This window comes from Boleophthalmus pectinirostris, unplaced genomic scaffold (genome assembly GCF_026225935.1).
Source record: "Boleophthalmus pectinirostris isolate CB_2022bp ecotype Guang Dong unplaced genomic scaffold, ASM2622593v1 HiC_scaffold_10, whole genome shotgun sequence".
Lineage (NCBI taxonomy): Eukaryota > Metazoa > Chordata > Actinopteri > Gobiiformes > Gobiidae > Boleophthalmus > Boleophthalmus pectinirostris.
This window is the reverse complement of record NW_026570971.1, coordinates 5,595,489-5,614,980: the sequence shown is the minus strand read 5'-3', so window position 1 is coordinate 5,614,980 and position 19,492 is coordinate 5,595,489. Positions and strand designations below refer to the sequence as shown.

Below are 19,492 nucleotides of genomic sequence, written 5' to 3'. Positions count from 1 at the left end.
TGGACCCAGTAAACATCAATAGAATTTCATGAAATTTCTCAGGGAAATTTACTTTAGCAGGTGTAAAAAATGATACTAGGTACAGATTGATTTTTAAATTTTTTTCAAAAAGTTGGGCACATGATTCTCCCTAATGCGCGAGCTGTGTCTCCTTGCATACGTCGTGTGCACGGCCATGTGACTAAGAATGACAACAAAAAATGAAGAATTTATCCACAACTATCAGTCGAAGAAAGATGAAAACTTAAAGGAAACAACAACGACGCAATACGCCAGGACTAAACCACGACTAGACCGGGACTAAACCACGACTAGACCGGGACTAAACCACGACTAGACCGGGACTAAACCACGACTAGACCGGGACTAAACCACGACTAGACCGGGACTAAACCACTAGACCGGGACTAAACCACGACTACGGACTAAACCGACTAGACCGGGACTAAACCACGACTAGACCGGGACTAAACCACGACTAGACCGGGACTAAACCACGACTAGACCGGGACTAAACCACGACTAGACCGGACTAAACCACGACTAGACCGGGACTAAACCACGACTAGACCGGGACTAAACCACGACTAGACCGGGACTAAACCACGACTAGACCAGGACTAAACCACGACTAGACCGGGACTAAACCACGACTAGACCAGGGACTAAACCACGACTAGACCGGGACTAAACCACGACTAGACCAGGACTAAACCACGACTAGACCAGGACTAAACCACGACTAGACCAGGACTGGATCAGAACTAGACCAGGACTAAACCACGACTAGACCAGGACTGGATCAGGACTAGACCAGGGCTAAACCACGACTAGACCAGGACTAAACCACGACTAGACCAGGACTGGACAAGGTCTGAACCTGGATTAGACCAGGACTAAACCACGACTAGACCAGGACTAAACCACGACTAGACCACGACTAGACCAGGACTAAACCACGACTAGACCAGGACTAAACCACGACTAGACCAGGGACTAAACCACGACTAGACCAGGACTAAACCACGACTAGACCAGGAGGACATCAGAACTAGACCAGGACTAAACCACGACTAGACCAGGACTGGATCAGGACTAGACCAGGGCTAAACCACGACTAGACCAGGACTAAACCACGACTAGACCAGGACTGGACAGGTCTGAACCTGGATTAGACCAGGACTAACCGACTAGACAGGACTAAACCACGACTAGACCAGGACTAAAACACGACTAGACCAGGGCTAAACCACGACTAGACCAGGACTAAACCACGACTAAACCACAACTAGATCAGGACTGGACCAGGACTAGATCAAGACTGAACCTGAAGTAGACCAGGGCTAAACCACGACTAGACCAGGACTAAGTCAGGACTAGACCAGGACTAAACCACGACTAGACCAGGACTGGAGCAGGACTAGATCAGGACTGGACCAGGACTAAACCAGGATGCGCGTTGGGCTGCATCATTTGCCCCACTGTCAGAAATTCAGCTTGTATCCAATTTTAAAATGTGACAAAACCAATTAAAAGAAAATCTGTGGATTATTTGCTCAGTTGAATAAAATCTACTGGATCCATCAAGTCTGTTCAGTTCCATCCTCACAGTGTCCATAAAACTCTGGTGCAAAAATCTGTTTTCTCAAATAAAAATAAATAAATTACTGACACTTTTGCCATAGCTCAGAAACAAATGATGATAGAGAAATAAAACTGGTGCCAAATGATCCTCAATGTCCATGTTTATATTCAACTTCCATTGATATTATTGGGCTAAATTAATTATTTTTATGTTATTAAAGATTTTTCAGCTCAGATTTAAGGCTTCTGCAGTCACTAAACTTCAGAGGCTTGATGGACCCAGTAAACATCAATAGAATTTCATGAAATTTCTCAGGGAAGTTTACTTTAGCAGGTGTAAAAAATGATACTAGGTACAGATTGATTTTTAAATTTTTTTCAAAAAGTTGGGCACATGATTCTCCCTAATGCGCGAGCTGTGTCTCCTTGCATACGTCGTGTGAGTAAGAATGACAACAAAAAGCTAAAGTACCACCACGCCGACCAAGGAAAAAAATTTTGGGGTGCAGGGATGTTTGGTAAAAAATGGAAATAAATGGAAACGATAAAAATAGAAATAAATGGACACGTGCAGAGTGAGTCGCTTTGGAGACGCGGCTAAAACGTTTGCTCTCGTACGTCGGCGACTGAAGGCGAGGGTGCGATTTGTCCACGTTTGATAGTGTTTCTGTGCAGTGGGGGGCGCGGAATTCTATGAAAGGGGGCGTGAAGCTCTTTTCTAGACGCAAAAAATCCAGGAACTCCAAAAAAAAAAAAAAAAGTCGTACGAGGAAAAGTATCATTTAAAGACCTTTAGATTTCCTCACTTACCTTCTCCACTCAGAACATCCTAATTATTTACCGTTGAGTTTATAAGCGCTTTCCAGAACTCTCAGAGCGTCAGTAATGCTCACAACAACTAGCATGCCAATTGTGCACTTCCTGTTAAACTCACAATAAAAAGGGAGCTATATCAAATGTCGTTTCGCAGATCTGAGAAATGACAATGTGAAGTCCGTTTATTATAATATTGACCGGTAAAGCTGCATAAAGTCGACACAAATGATTTAAAGTTATAATAGAAAACGCTGGGATTTAATTTGCTCTTTAAAATCTTGACTCCTAATTTCACTAATGGCTACAGAAGGCTATTGTTCATCACGACATAATGGCTAATTAAAATCCTATGAAAACAGACATTATTGCTCCTCATTTAAAACCAACGTTTTAATGCAGGGACACGGTCGTAATGAACGTGACGGAAATGACCAGAACAAGTCGGATTTATGGATTTAAAAACACGGCAGGTTTTCAGTGACACAACAATCCTGGAAAATCAAGCAAAATACATGTTTTTCGAATGAAGGATAATCCGTGTATCATTTGTTCATTCGTTTTTCAAACTAAAACCAAAAATAAGAAAATGAAAAAAAAACTACGATTTTCTTCATTATTTGTCTCCAAAACTAAAATGAAAAAAAAAGGATAACGATTCATTGTTTCAGTTTTTGATTTTGTGATTAAATGAATAATCGAAAAAACAGATAATGACCGTTTCCCCGACTTTGGTACAAATCCGACAATGTTGACGTTTCATGTCTATGCTAGGGGGCGCTATAGTGTTCACATTTCATATGTTTTATAGTGTATTATAATCAGGTCGAAATCAGGCATGAGTGATTCAAATTTCAGTACGATCGGACTAAGCCTGTGTGTGTGTAATTATTTTTTAACTATTTTTTGGGGGGGAGTCTTTGCGCCGCTGCTGACCAACCGTAAGAAATGACTTTTTTGCTTGTAAACATGCATAGAATTTAATTCTGCACGAATTTTTGTTGGGGGTTTTCCCCCAAAAAAATTCCCCTGTAAAATTGGTTTTTTTTTTTGAAACCCGTTTCCCAAATGTTTTTTCCCCCCCCCCCTTAAATGCCTTCAAGTTGGTCCTTCTCATCAGTTCATTAATCGGGGCGCCAGGCGAGCCATCCGCTTATACTTATGCCATACTATAGACTTCATCAATGCACAGATTCACTTCTATTAATATTGATTCATTATTCTCATCCACACACGCTGTATTGGATCACACAATTGGGATCTTGAATTTGAGTTTCTCTATCGACAATTTGCCTAATTGATGGACCTTTCACTTAGCCGTCAGAATACACACGGATAAACTATACTGATCGATTGACGAGAATTACTTTATACCGCACATCAAATCAGCGGCGTGCTACGGGCGAATCCGTAAGGATGTCTGTCTACCTCATACTAAAATACCTGTGAATATATATATAGTGAAGATATATAACTAGTCTGTTATTAATGTGATGTCTCACATTCCTAGTCTCATTTGACTAAAACTGTACCTCACTTCCTGGCGCTTTCGTACCTGGAAGTTCTTTAGCTCTATGATAGGACACACATCATATCATATGAACCGGTCGCGCCAGATTTGTAATCAGAGTTATGACGAAATCATCTGTCATTAGGGCGATCACAATATAATTTGACCACACGAGCCTTTAATTATCATTAGCTACACGTAACTCTATCAATCAGAGATAAGAAATATCTAATTATAATCTCGATATTTGTTTCAATATCACGTATAGTTGTTAATAGACGTATTCAATTTTGTTAATCGCTGGAGGTTGGTGTTGTCTTTATTATTGTTTGTTTGTAGATCAACATGTCACTATAATAGTAGTGATAACACTATATTCAGTCACACAGCAAAGAAGCCAAAAACTCGCAAAGTATGGCTCGCTAAATATCAAGATATGACAAAGCATCGAATACGGACTGACACGCATAGATCACATGTAAATATATAGTTTTGGTTTTAACCACTTTATCTTGGTGGTGGAATATGATCTTTTGTGCCACGACTGCTTGTGACGGACCATAGGTTACTTGTGTAGGAATGGGAATTATATTGACCATCATGTCATTCATACGATAATTATACATTTAGCTTGGTAGACTACTGATTGTTCTATGTAATGTTAATTCATTCCTCGACCTTCAGCGTACATTATAGTCGAGAGTAAATGCTCCTGTATGTAAGTTAATTATGACTAGTGGTGTGTTATTTTGGCAGACGGCTTATACGCAGTACCTTTAGTTCTACAATCTTTGGTCATTATATTTTTAATATTGTTGTTGTATTATATTTCATGTAGGTTGAGTTAGAGGTTAGCATGAGTATCATACCACATCTCATGAATAGTATCCTCACATATAATTCAGATCGCGATGTCTCGAATAGGGTGGTATGGGATTTTAAAAAACAGAAACATGGGCATGTAATCTTTTACTCTGATTGGACTATATTTCTTTTTTTGGAGTCTTCGCAGTCCCACATAAGATTGAACACAGACGTAGGGAAATATCTCGACTATTAGGCATGGATCCTGTAACATAGAGCTATTTTGCTTTGGTCAGTCGGATTGCGATTAGTGAATTTAATAATTATACTCTGAAATTGTGTTACACACGATCACAAACACTCTTGACTACATGGATTGACCGTGTTACGGGTTTATGGGCATAAGGTGAGGGGACAGATAACAATTTTCAGAGGTTCAGTCAATATTGAAAATATTCAATATGTTCATTACATTCAGACACTGCTTCACATTATTATATAAAATTATCATATTTATTTCATTAAACATTCAAGGTCTAGATTACACACAATGGTGTAGAATATTGAAATTTGATGTGTCTCATATTGACAATGTCGCCTCGTCGTACTAGTGCCCATCTTTCACAAACCTTGACTCGATTATAATCGGCAAACAGGAGGTCGAAGGGAGAGTTGGTCTTCCCTTTCAGTCGTTAACTTCCAGCTGTTTTCCATATGAGGACGCGGCGATAGCGGCTAGCGGAGTATCGTGATGTGCCACAAAAACATTGAGATTTTGAGTGAAGCTATGTCTGTAGATGTCGCACCAGCATGAATCAAATTTTGAGGCTTATAATGTATGGCATTATAAACCAAGTTTAAATGTCACCTGTGGAGTTCTTTAGTAATATCTTTTTGTAGAAAACCTCTAATTGATCAATATCTTACGAATGCCTTTGATCCAATTAATACTTTGGTATAGGTAACTCGAACTTCCGTGTCTAGTGATCACAAATAGGGGTGCCTATCCTGATATATGGCTTTTTTATTAGCTCTCTAAGTCTTAACTGTGAAAGTTCTCAGAATCTATCTGGACCATTCTGGGTCTTCAAAGATAGCAAGACACAAGTTGGTTTGTTTCCGAACATTTTACGAGATACTCGAACGTCCACCCTTACCCATCATAACGTAAAAAATTAAGGCTGCATCTCACCCAGCCTCCGCCCATGGATTCAGGTTCATCTCAAATAATGGTTGATTATATTGTTCTCGGGGTGAATCGCTGAGGACTGCACAAGATGTGGGGTTGTGGATTTAGAGATCTATTGATCTCGCGATGGCTTATAAAAAACGTCATTTTTATCTGAAATTTTCTTATGTTCAGCACAGCCCGCTCACCGAAGAAGAGCAGGTCGGAGTCAAATAAAGTAAAAGCACGTTTAAAATAAAGGCAGAACATGCTGTATTCTAAATGTCTCCAAGCAGATTGGCTACATTACCTCTGTGCCAGATCTGACCACTCAGGTTTCGTGGGACTGTTTCTCAGTGCGATAGCTTCAGGGGTCAAAAATGAGAGTACATAGGGTCCTGGGGCAAAAGGGATAAATTGAATATATAAAAGGGTGAATTACAGTATTAAGCGAACAAACGAATAGCCAAAACAGTCGGGCATCGCACTGGATACCTTTGTTGTTATATAGCTAGCAAGAAAAAGTGGATTGTAACCAAGCATTATTTTTCACCATGGATTGCCTTGGTTAATCTCTCTTTCTATGGTACATCGCTAGGTAGTATTAACCCAGCCTATCGAATCGAAACGACTGAAGTCTCTGGTCGTCATGAATATGGCAGGATGTACTTCTTAACAACGGACTCGTCAAATAGTACGTCCTTCTGTCATGATCAACAGGTGGATTATTGCGCGTAGGCACGTCGCCAGCACGTCTGGGAGTAAGGACGTTACATCTCAGATTGCCTAGAACAGAAAACCTCTTCCAGTTTTCCATCAGCTAGTTCGTTACCCAGCAGGCCTTGGACAATTAGACAGGGCTCAGGATTAGCATATGATAATGTAAGTCACTAAAAGCCTTTGTTACACAGTGGCTAATGTGTTGTTTTTAACTTTGCACCTGGAAACATCAAAATAGATAAAACTTCGATAGCTCTTTGAGGGCAGCTTTGGAACTCAAACTGTTTGGCCTCGGGTACATTGTTCCATCCTCAAAAACCTGACTGCATGTATACTGGCATTAAATCTACAGCATATATCACGACAAATGAATATTCTTACACTAAACCGGATATTAACGAGAAAAAAAAATATGGAATGGCAACTATATTCACGATGAGCTATGTATTACCACAGAAGTTAGCCGAGTTCAGTAATACCACAGCATTATTTCAAAATTCAGCTATAGTATCTTCACGACGAGGCCAGCACATCTTATCGAGTATGTAATTAAAATATATAACTACAATCTAGAGTAAAGGCTTGCAGGACGAACTATTAAATTTATATCGGTGCGTATCTTAGTTATATGTTATCAGCAACATGCTTATACTAACTCTCTCAACTACACTTATCACAACCAAGAAGTAGACGAAAGAACAGAGGTATAATAAAAAACACATATAAGGCACTTAATTACATCCGGATATTGACCCTTTTACAGGACCTAAAGTTAACTGTTGTGATATCTTACATAAAGAAAAAGTTCATGTGTCATATTAAAGGAAATGTGAATAATTGAATTGGCAGGTAACTAATGTAGATAGGCGATGGGACATCAGCTCACCAGGCTAACTTGCTGTCACTCTGCCAGCACAACCTTCCATACAGAGAACCTCATTGTCACTGGCGCAACTAGTAAGACTGCAGAGCCGTTTGGAGGATGCAGCCGCACTCAACCGAGAAAGCGACCACATCCTTTTTCAGTGGGCAATAAAAATACACACACACTTATTAGGTCTCTTTAACTCCTACGGCTGTACGTCAATCATCTTTGTACCCAAGCACAAATTACAGCGTAGGACCAAGTACTTTCAACATGGTGTCGTACCATAATCCAGAGATCACTACATAGAAGCTTACTCACTAATATTTGAACAGCACAATACGGAGCTAAGCCTGTGCGATTGCAACTACATTCCATTTCTGTTTAACCGTATTATTTTAGTGGTGGATGTCTTTGCGTCTTCTTTGTCTGGCTCATATGGTTGGTATATAATTGCAATTCATGTTGCAAATATAACTATCAGGCAAGGATCGATTTTTACTTTGGCTATATCATCGCTCATCAGAATATATAAATTCTATCGACAGTAGTTAACAATTAAAATTGATAATTACAATTGAGTATTTTGCTCATAACATATCTTCTCAAATCGCTTGTTAAACCCTGTTCATCACAGACTAATAGCATAACAGTGTGAGAGCGTCTTTGACTATTACGTGAACTGGACCACGAGGTTCACATATTTATTTACTAAGTGGCTCCATATTTGCTAAGTTGACGATTTAGCCCAGACCTTGCTCACTGGAGATTTTTATATGAAAATGTATCTCCGATATTTCATTACATTGCACTTTGTTCTGGAATTCTTTAAACGACTCGGTGGGATTCTGAATTTGAAGCCTTTCTCTAGGACTATTAACCGCTTGGTCCAGTTTTAAGACGGCTGATCAGTCATTCACCTGGTGGCTGGAATAACACAAGAGAAACATGAATGAGAGTCGTTTATTAAATCCAAGATTAAAAGTGTAATTTAAATGAGCCTATTACAACAACAAGCCACAATGATAACTATCAGGCAGAGGCGCTGGCGAGACGGTCGTCACATACGAAAGGCGATACCTCTGTGACGGAGGTTAATCGGCCGCAGGAAAGATCACTTTGAAGATCTTGATTGTAAGAATGAGCAATCAAACACAATCGTCTGGATGAGCATTGTTGACACTGTATTCTAATATTGAGGTCGCAGACGTAATAGTTGGATCAAAGTAACTCGGATTCACATTATAATTAGCACGTAAACAGGGGGATGACACTTATAGATCATTATTCCGCTAGTTCGATCTCACAAGACATATTACTACGAGGCAAAGGAATTCCTTATTCACGAATATCACTATAAATAATATATTTCTATTAGATTTGAGCCACGGCAATCTTCATGTAAATCGTTAACGGAGTCAATAAACAGAGGCTTTCGTAGGTGGGCACATCACGCACAAGGTCCATGAAAAATAAGACACGATATAGAATCATAGGGTGGAACTCTCTCCTCCCGGCGATATTAAGTGTTGCTCACGGTTCTTTGGTTGGGAAGTGTCTACAGTCCAATCCGCACAATGAGGATGCATGTTTTCACGACAAATAACTGATATGTATATTCGCTTGTTTAAAACGGGGAAATTCAGTAAATATTTACTAAAAATTTTTTACTTTGTCTGGGAATTCCTATGCTCAAAAAAATGTTGTTTCATCGCATCAAACTTACCTGCGATACGTTCGTAGCTTTCTGTTCATTCCCATGTTAACACACAACCCTGCATGTTTAGCCTGTGTTATTACATCTAAAACTGAAAAACACTGTTCTTCTTATGAACCACAATATAAGAGCTCCACTGTGTTTTTAAACTCACAACACCTTCCACTAGATCAACAATACTATTGAAATTTCTGATGAAAGTTTGCGCGAGGACCTGTAGAGTGGTGGATGTGGAGGTTCTTCTTAGGTCCATCATAACTTGATCATTACAAAATAAAGAACATGAAGAGGGTATGAATGTTAACGTTGGGAGAACTACCACCTACTAGTATAATAAGAGGGATTACTCAACATGTCGCGAATGGAAACAAACACCATGTGGTCTCAGGTATTATTTGTTGAGAGCTGAAGGTAATAACATTACAGTAAACATGTCTAAGAGGATTCGTCAGACGATAAAAATAATATAACACAGTAGGGTTACTTCAAAAAACAAATGCTAATCAGTATTTTGGTCTTGTACTCTCCAACCTTCTCTGCTTTATCCAGAGGTTTCGACCTGGGCTGGCGGACCGGCTGGCGTGTTCAATTCAGTGCTAATTCAAAACAAAACAACAAAAAACAAAACTCCAAATGTGTTAACAAACCTCCACCACACGTCTAAAAGAGCGATGGTAACTTTTCGTCGATGTTCAGGGGTCAAAAATGGATTCAATGTGGGGAAGATTAATTAAAGCCGCAAGCGGCGTCGAACGGCCCTCGCCCGCCCCGCCGCGCCCGGCGAACCGCGCCCGTGAACGCCGCGCCGCGAACGCCGTGCCTGCAAATAGTGTGCCCTGCCAATACCATACCGTAAACGCCGTGTCCGCAAAGTCTGTGCTTGCAAATGGCAAAATGACATAGTACGCCTTAAATGTTCTTTGCACCCCCTACTGGCCAACCTTGAAAAATTCCCATGTCAGCAATATGTTTTTTCTTCTAGTCATTAATAGAATTTAATTCCCAAATTTGGTGCAGATCCGACAATGTTGATGTTTCATGTCTATGGTAGGGGGCGCTATAGTGTTTTTTCATATGTTTTATAGTGTATTATATTCAGACTGAGATCACACATTAGTGATTCAAATTTCAGCACGATCGGACTAAGTCTGTGCGAACAGGAGCAAATAATGTCACCTTGAAATTCGCCAAAACTTTGACCAAATTTTGCAGCTTCGCCGCACGTAAACCGTGACAGTTATCAAAAAAAATCAGCTAACTTTAGATGTTCCACTTGTCTAGATGATGTACGGTGATTTTCAGCCCTGTGGGTGAAGCGCCTTCAGAGGAGTTCGTTCAAACGCAATGTGAACGAAAATGCGGACTGAAACTTCAATCCAAGATGGCCGCCTTCTGGTTTGTCAGGGGGCGTGGCCATAATAACATTTTTTTGTTTGTCTTGACATGACAAATGTATGTAGCGAATTTCATGGCTCTATGACAAAGTTGACGGGACGTATCCCATAGGAGCCAAATTTTTGAGTCTTTGCGCCCCTGCTGGCCAACAGTGAAAATGGTATCATGTCCATAATATAATTTTTTGCTCATAATCATGCATAGAATTTAATTCCCAAATTTGGTGCAGATTTGACTATGTTGACTTTTCATGTCTATGGTAGGGGGCGCTATAGTGTTCACTTTTCATATGTTTTATAGTGTATTATATTCAGACTGAGATCACACATTAGTGATTAAAATTTCAGCATGATGGGACTAAGCATGTGCGTGTAATATATTTTTAAATATTTTTGGAAGGAGTTTTAGCGCCCCTGCTGGCCAACAGTGAAAAATTCGCCATGTCCATAATATACTTTTTTTGCTCGTAATTATGCATAGAATTTAATTACCAAATTTGTGCAGATCCTGATAATGTTGACGTTTCATGTCTATGGTAGGGGGCGCTATAGTGTTTTTTCATATGTTTTATAGTGTATTATATTCAGACTGAGATCACACATTAGTGATTCAAATTTCAGCACGATCGGACTAAGTCTGTGCGAACAGGAGCAAATAATGTCACCTTGAAATTCGCCAAAACTTTGACCAAATTTTGCAGCTTCGCCGCACGTAAACCGTGACAGTTATCAAAAAAAAATCAGCTAACTTTAGATGTTCCACTTGTCTAGATGATGTACGGTGATTTTCAGCCCTGTGGGTGAAGCGCCTTCAGAGGAGTTCGTTCAAATGCAATGTGAACGAAAACGCGGACTCAAATTTCAATCCAAGATGGCCGCCTTCTGGTTTGTCAGGGGGCGTGGCCATAATAAAATTTTTTGTTTGTCTTGACATGACGAATGTGTGTACCGAATTTCGTGGCTCTACGACAAAGTTGACGTCGGGACGTCTCCCATAGGCGCAATGTATTTTTGACTTTTCGAGGTGGCGCTGTGTCGCCATTTTTTTATGCCCGTGCACGAAACCTATATTTTATCGAATTTTTCGCCACTTCTGAATTTTGGGCAAAAGTTTGGTGAGTTTTTGAACGTGTTTAGGGGGTCAAATTAGAGTTCAAAGAGCAGAAGAATAATAAAATAAAAATAAAATAAATAATAATAATTCGAGCAAAAACAATATATCCGAAAACATTAGAACAACATATTATACATTTTTTGAAAGCTCTCGACCTTTCCCCACGTCACCGTGGGGTCATTGGTGAAGTGACGGGCACTGAGGGCTCGTCATTCGCCATCTCGTCGAGGTCACCCATCGCCTTCCATTGACTTCCATTCATTTTAGCAGTAGTAAATATGAGCCAGGCCTTGGGTGTGGGTTACTGGGATACTGCTGTTCGTGCCGGGGGCGACCGTGGACATAGTTGCATGTCGTCTTGTCGCATTCGGACATGCGCACGTCCCTTCCCATTCGCTCCGCTGAGCGGAAGCAATAGGCCCTACGCCCTGTCGGGGCTCGGGCCTAAAAAAAAAAAGAAACCGAGCGAAAACAATACCCCTCGCCCCTAACTTTGTTCTTCTTGATCCTGTAAATTTTTCCAGCTTCCAGGAGGTGAAGGGGGAACAGAAGACGGCAAAATGGTGCAGTTGCATGTGAAAAGAGGAGACGAAAGCCAGTTTTTGTTCAACGCTTCTGTGGACGCGCCTCTGGAGACCGTAATCCACCAAGTTACTTCTATTTACAATAGGAGGCTCAAGGTGGAGAGAATATGTGCAGAAATTGCAGAACTGGCAGATAGATCATGGCATCACTTTACCAACCAAACATGCAGGGCCTAACAGAGGATCAAATTGTGGAGCTGAAACTCATAGATGAATGGGAAGAGAAAGTGTGTTCCTAGTGGCGGTCCAGTGCTGAGGCAGGATGAGACAGGAAAGAGGAATGGACAAGCTCCAAATGAGAAAATGAAAGAGGTTTTGATGAAAACAGTAGATGAAGCAAAAACGCTAATTTCAAAGAAACAAATCCAGGCTAATGTGTGTGTCACTATGGACATGGTGAAAGAGGCTCTCGACCAGCTGAGAGGAGCTGTGATGATTGTTTATCCCATGGGCCTGCCTCCACATGACCCCATCCGGATGGAGATGGAGGAGCGAGAAGACCTTTCGGGAACACAGGCGTCTCTCTTCAAGTTGTTCCTGAGGAGGACTGTCAGCTGTGGTGGGCTGCTAAAGAGATGCAGAGAGGGAAAAAGCTCCAGGACTACATAGGCAAGAACGAGAAGACAAAAATTTTAGTAAAAATTCAGAAGAAAGGCCAGGGGGCACCAGCGAGGGAGCCACTGATCACTGAGGAACAGCACAAACAGATGATGATGCATTACCACAGGAGACAAGAGGAACTCAAGAAACTGGAGGAGGCTGATGACGACAGCTACCTGGACTCTGATTGGTCGGATAGACAGGCTCTCAAAAGACAGATTCAAGGCTTAACCAACATCAAATGGGGACCAAGATGAAGTCTAAAACTGGCACATGTGGCATGCCTCCAAACTGCTGCTCTGACTGTTCTGACTATTAGGTCTTACATCAGATATGTTATTAAAAAGTAAATGCAATATTCGTTCCTAAAACTGGTATCCATTGTTACTTTTTATATTGTTTTAAAGCCAGTAGCTATTTTTTAATATCCTTTTCTTATGGTCACCTGGGGTTCATTGGGTTCAGGATTTCCCCTCTCACATGTGGACGTAGAAAACTGAGAAGTGGAATAAACCATTTTCCACTTTCAGTATTGGTGCCTAGCTAATGGAAATCCACTCTCACATTTTTGCTCATAACGCATACATTGGTATTTTGCATATACATTATTATTCAATAAATGTCACTTTAAAAGAGTGAAAAAATAAATAATAATAAATAAATTATAAGAAACCGACGAAAAACAATACCCCTCGCCCCTAACTTTGTTAGGGGCGAGGGCCAATAAAAAATCATCTGTTTTTTATTTTGCGTTTGGAGACAAATAGTGAAGAAAATAGTTGGTTTTTCGTTTTCTTATTTTTGGTTTTATATTGAAAAACAAATGAACGAATGACACACGGGTTAGAGAACTCTGCAAAAAGCAGGATGAAATAGAACCTGAGCACAAATGTAAAGTCACGTATGAGATATTATGTATGTCCTGCAATAAAACACACATAAGGGAAACAGTACATGAAAAAAGGAACATAGGACAGAATACGAGAAGGAAATAGTGAAGGAGAAACGAGCGACAAAACACAAAGCAGAACAGGAACAAATCGAGCGTTTCTGAGCACTGTGAAAGAGAGAAGCACATTCTGGACTGGGACGGCGCAAACATCACTGGGACAGAGGAAAACAAACATCGTCGCTGGATTAAAGAGGCAATCGAAACGTGGAATCGTGCAGGTGGCGCTGTCGTCCTGCCTCCACCGGTAGGAAAACAGGGCCTTGGTTGAGTTCACATGGAATGACTGAGCTGTATTATTTTATTGTTTATTTATTTATTGGATTCTTCCTGGGGTCCAAGTTGGCATAATTTACAATAAAATGTTCCATTATAATAATAAAGTTCACACATAAGTTCAAACAGTCCTGTTCCACAGTTTACTGCACTACACAACACTACTACAATTACAATACATCCAATAATTACAATGACTAATGACTAGATATAATTATATACAATTTCCAGTATATTTCTTTAACTTTTTCTTAAAACTTGGTTCGTGCTTGTGAACAGTTCAGGTTTGGGGGAGCGTGTTCCAAAGCTCTATCGCTCTGTACAGAACACTTCTTTTCAGAGCGTTAGTCCTGGGCAGTGGAAGTATAAAATGTCCATGTGAAGCTCACTGTTGGGCAAGTTACTTTGAAACTGTAATGTGTTATTTATTACCTATTACTGTCATTTCAAAGTAATTTGTTACATTACAATATTACTGCATTTAAAATGTAAGGCATTACATTACTATTGCATTACTTTAAGTTACTCTCACCAAAATAACTTTCGCGCTGTATATGGACTGAACCAGGACTAAACCAGGTCTAAACCAGGACTAAACCAGAGCTGAACCAGGACTAAACCAGAAGTGAACTAGGACTAAAACAGGACTCACTGTCAGGACGGGCTTGAAGGTGACCGCAGGAGAAACCTCACGGAGGTAAGAGCGGCTGTCACCCGATCGCTCTTTATGGACCCTGCTGCTCGGGCTCGCGGCCCTGATTTCAGTAACTATTTGCAGGTACCTGAGCCGGTGCAAGACTCTGCTACAGCGCGTAACTTCTAACTTCCTTCATCGTGTCCAGAAGTCCAACTTTCTGTGTGATGGTTTGCATCGTCCTCTGTCTTTTGGGTGCGAGCGCAGGAGCCTTTGTCGGTGCAGAACATTTCGTCGACGTTGTGGGTTTCGTCGGGGAGAAAACTTACAACCGTACAGCACTTCAGAATCACACTGCTAGAGGTTGAACATGTATTTAAATTTGGCAGCTGAACACATTCTGTACTGTACAGGAGACAGGAGTCCCTTGGCCAGTCAGGACGCAGCGGGAGGAACGCAATACGCATTCATACAATGTGAAAAAAAGGGCATGCAAAATTGCACAAAAAACAAACCCCAAAAAAACTGCGAAACAGCGAGACCGCGAAAAGTGAACTGCGATAGAGGGCGGGACGAGTGTAAACCAGGTCTAAACCAGAACTGACCCAGGTCTAAACCAGGTCTAAACCACAACTGACCCAGGTCTAAACCAGGTCTAAACAGCGTGGAGTTCTTTGTCAGTCCTTCCTTTTTACCTGAAGGTCTATGAGGAGCATCTCCGGCGTTTCACCGCTGCTGATATCGAGGTGATTTTAGCGAATTTGTATGAAGAAAAACCCACCACTTCAATCCAGGTTAAAAAACACTGTAACGCACGTTACTCACATTTGTACTGAGTAAAATATTACTATTTTTTCCCCTGTAATGCCTTACATTACTGCGTTACAGCAAAAAGTAATGCATTACTGTAATTCGTTACTTTTATAACGCGTTACTCCCAACACTGGTGAAGCTCGTCTTGTGATAAAACCTGCCGACCACTAAAGGGCTGTAGTTGTGCAAACAGGCTCAACGGTCTTTATAAAATACATACATTTATAAAAAACAAAATAAGGCTACAGGTAAGTCTGTCCTGAACAGTAAACCAGGAGAACCTCTCGTGAATGACGCTCACATTGGTCCTAAAAGACGAGCCGCTCTGTTCTGGATTTGTTGAAGTTTGACAAGATCCTTTTTTGAGGCACTTGACCAGATTACAGAGCAGTGTCGAAATGTGAAAGGACCAGAGACTGAATAACAATCTTAATATTTGAAAAAGGTAAAAAAAAAAAGGTATGCACATGTTACGTTACGTGTTTGAACTGAACCCAAACAAAAGTTTTTGCTTCTTTTTTTTTTCAAAGACTAATAAATATTAAAATCCTTGTGTACCTGCATTATTGTAGAATAGAAGCTGTTTTTACTCTAACTTGTGTATAACATTTACTAAATTCAAGGCAATCAGTTTTCCTCAGTTTTTTCAAGTAAGGTTAACTTGCTCTTAAAATAAATGTTACTACATATTTGAAATGTGAGGAACTGGCTGATTCGTTGCCACAGCTTCACAACATGATTCTGTGAATGAAAACTAAAGTTCACTTAAAGGTTGTATAGAGGATTTTCCAAGGAACGAGAAATCCAGCGACTGTTTGTCCTTTTCCAAATGTTGCGCATGTGTGAAACCACCTCCCCTCCCCTACAGCTCCTACGTAGAAACACCTCCTCCCGCCTCCTCCTTACGCCAGAAACAGGTTTGTTTACAGCCGCTGCACATGACTTGTAAACAACTAACTACAGTGTTGGTTAGGCAAGACGGAGAAGTGAGGAGCGGGGGGAGCGGGTGCGTGGAGATTCCGTGCCCGGAGAAGTGAGGAGCAGGGAGAAGAGGGATGGGCAGCGGGACAGGAGCAGGAAAGGGGTGCAGAGAAGGTTGCGCGGAGATTCCGTGCGAATGAACTAGCTACAACACGCAGCAGCAAGCGGACTCTTTCTTTGCATTGAAAATGACGTTTTCAGACATAGGATATCGCTTTCGTGTCCTGAAAAACGTTTGTCTCGCTCTTGGAAATAAAGTACGTTTTCATAATAAGCAGAAGTTTCCTGTCCAGGAGTAATTTGTGGACCAGTGCGTCAGTCTTTAGACCCTGCGTCTGCTTCAGTCGCGCCATCGCTGGAATGAATCTCCAAGAATCACCTTAGTTTGGCTTCGCTGCTTTTCCCCTTGTCTTCTTCTTTCAACGACCTCAAAAACGGACTTTCTTTTGCGGCGAACTGCTCCTGGATTCTTGTCGCCATTGCAACAAACTTTGTGCGAACTGCGAGGAAGATATAGGTCAAAAAAAGCCGCAAAGAACTGTTGCGTTGGTGGAGTAAACAGCGTCTGTGCGTCTTGCGTCTGTGGACTGCGTGACAGTCGTACGTAAACCACGTACCGGCGGCGCAGGCAAGTCAGTTACGCTAGAAACGTAGGGAGATTGATTGACAGCCTGTCAGCTCACAGATAACGAGGCAGTGTCGTTATCTATTGGCAAATGTTTAGCCCCACCACGTCCAGAGTTGATGAATTTTTATTCTCTTTTTTTTGGTCATCATAATTACAAGGCGACTGCATCTATAATCTATCATCGACAATTTGAAACTAAAAAAAATCCTCTATACAACCTTTAACTTGTCACCTCATGCTCTCACATTTTTTTCCTTCCCGCTCTCTTGGGGCAGGTCAGTCAGACCCAAAAATGTATTTTCTCACCTGGCGAGAATTTATTTGAAAATACATTTTTGGGTCTGATTGAACCAAAGACAGCGGGGAAAAAAAATTCTTCGGGTCAATGTGACCGTGAGGAGAGCGTGAGGGTTAGTTAGATGAAAGAGGAATTTACTGTACACTGCACCGAGGATTTACTTGTAAGTTCAGCTTTAGAATCACAGTCCACTTTAGTAAAAATTTTCAAGCCAATCGGTTTCCTAGGTTTTTTCAAGGAAGACTGACTTTTTAGATTTTAAAGTAAAAACTGGGGGTTACTCAAACATTTGTAAATGAAACAACTCCAGGTCTGTTTTTGAGGAGGTAACTAGATTCTAACATGTCTTAAATCTCACAAGAGTCACTTTTGCATAATATAGGACCTTTCATGTCGTAAAGAGACGAGGAAACTGACATTTACATTAAAATATCTTGAAATTCAAAAATATTCTGGTCAAAATTATCATAAAAATCACTAGGTTTTTTAGCTGCACACTCGTGTCCGTGTCACTTATCTCGGTTCAGATGAGCTTTTCTCGATCCCGTGAACACACTGAATGATTGATAAAGCAGATATAGGCTACAGTGTTAAATATGCATGGGCGTTGTGTTGCGCTGCAGCGAGCATTAGCAGACACGTACGATTCTGGAGGTTGGCCCGTGTACTGTGAGACTCATGTATTTTTACACTTGTACACAGTCCCTCCGGAGTACACACTACTACTGTATCTGCGCTCTGAGTACTGCAACTCTGAACTCAAATGTCTCATCTAGTTTTGTCTAAAACACAGGTGTCAAACATAAGGCCCGGGGGCCAGATCCGGCCCTCCAAGACCTTTAATCTGGCCCTTGGCTGATTTTCAACTTAAATATTTTAATTAAAATATTGGTAATTTTCTGTGGTGTTTATCACAGCAGCGTCTCCAGTGTCTCTGTACGTGGCTCCTCCCACCAGAGCAGCACAAATGAAGACTTGTCTCTTTCCAAACGCTCTTAAAGGACGATCGTTTTGACTGTTGACCGTGACACCCTCATCAGAAAAATGTCCAAAATTAGAAAAGTGGAGCCGAGTGCAGGATTTTCCAAGAAAAATTTACTTATTCCTATTTGCATACAAGTTCATGTTAAAATATTGTGTTGAAATTGCATTTTTCTTAAAGTTTTCAGGTCCCTAACCCATAATAATATAATATTTTGTAAAAGAAAGAGTTCATCAGTTAAGAAAGATTTCTGTAATAGATTTGCGTTTCTCTGCACAAATATTTGAACTTATTGTTATTTTTGAGGTATATATGCCATGAGTTTTCTGATCCGGCCCCTTTGGGATCAAAGTAGGTTGGGTTTGGCCCCCGGACCAAAATGAGTTTGACACCCCTGGTCTAAAAGGTCCAATATTCTCTAAAATTGACACTTGTGAGCTTTACGTATCAGAAGTTGTGTTTTGTTTTATTCACGCATGTTTTGTAATCCTTTATTATTAGTTTGTTTACATCTCCGAAGCTCGAAATGCTCTGTTCCAACTTGTGATGTCATGAAGCTGTCGGTTTCAAGTGAAGAGCTCCTTTTACCTTTAGTTCAAATGGTAGAAAATGGCACTTCCAGAGTTGAAATGATTCCTAGGCAAAGGCGCAGGTTTGATCTCGTATGATGCACACTGCAAAAACCAAACAGCACATCTTTATAAGAAAGGATAAAATGGGATAAGAAGTTGTGTTTATGCAGTGTTGGGAAGGTGACTTTTAAAATGTAATCCCCTACAGATTACAGATTACACACCCCAAAATGTAGTTTGTAACGTAATCCATTAAATGACTTAAAGTGAGTAATGTAATCTGAATACTTTGGATTACTTGATTTGCTGTAGAGAAGCAAAAATGAGGATATTGTAACGTAAGACTTTACTTAACCGAACTAAAAATATTATTGATAGAAGACGAGGAGACCCGTCCACACAGCATGATTTAGTCCTGTTAAATCCTGTTTTAGATCTGGTTTAGACCTGATTTTAGTCTTGGTTTAGACCTGGTTTTAGTCCTGG

The 19,492-nt window shown here is 40.6% G+C and overlaps 1 protein-coding gene and 1 pseudogene across 1 annotated transcript in view; one reads left to right on the top strand and one right to left on the bottom strand.

Annotated features, from left to right (window-relative positions):
- LOC110162646 (uncharacterized protein C14orf132) overlaps positions 1 to 19,492 on the bottom strand; it is a 74,653-nt gene that overhangs the window by 40,372 nt on the left and 14,789 nt on the right. The window lies entirely within an intron of this gene.
- Positions 12,250 to 13,147, top strand: LOC129409481 (cilia- and flagella-associated protein 298-like; annotated as a pseudogene).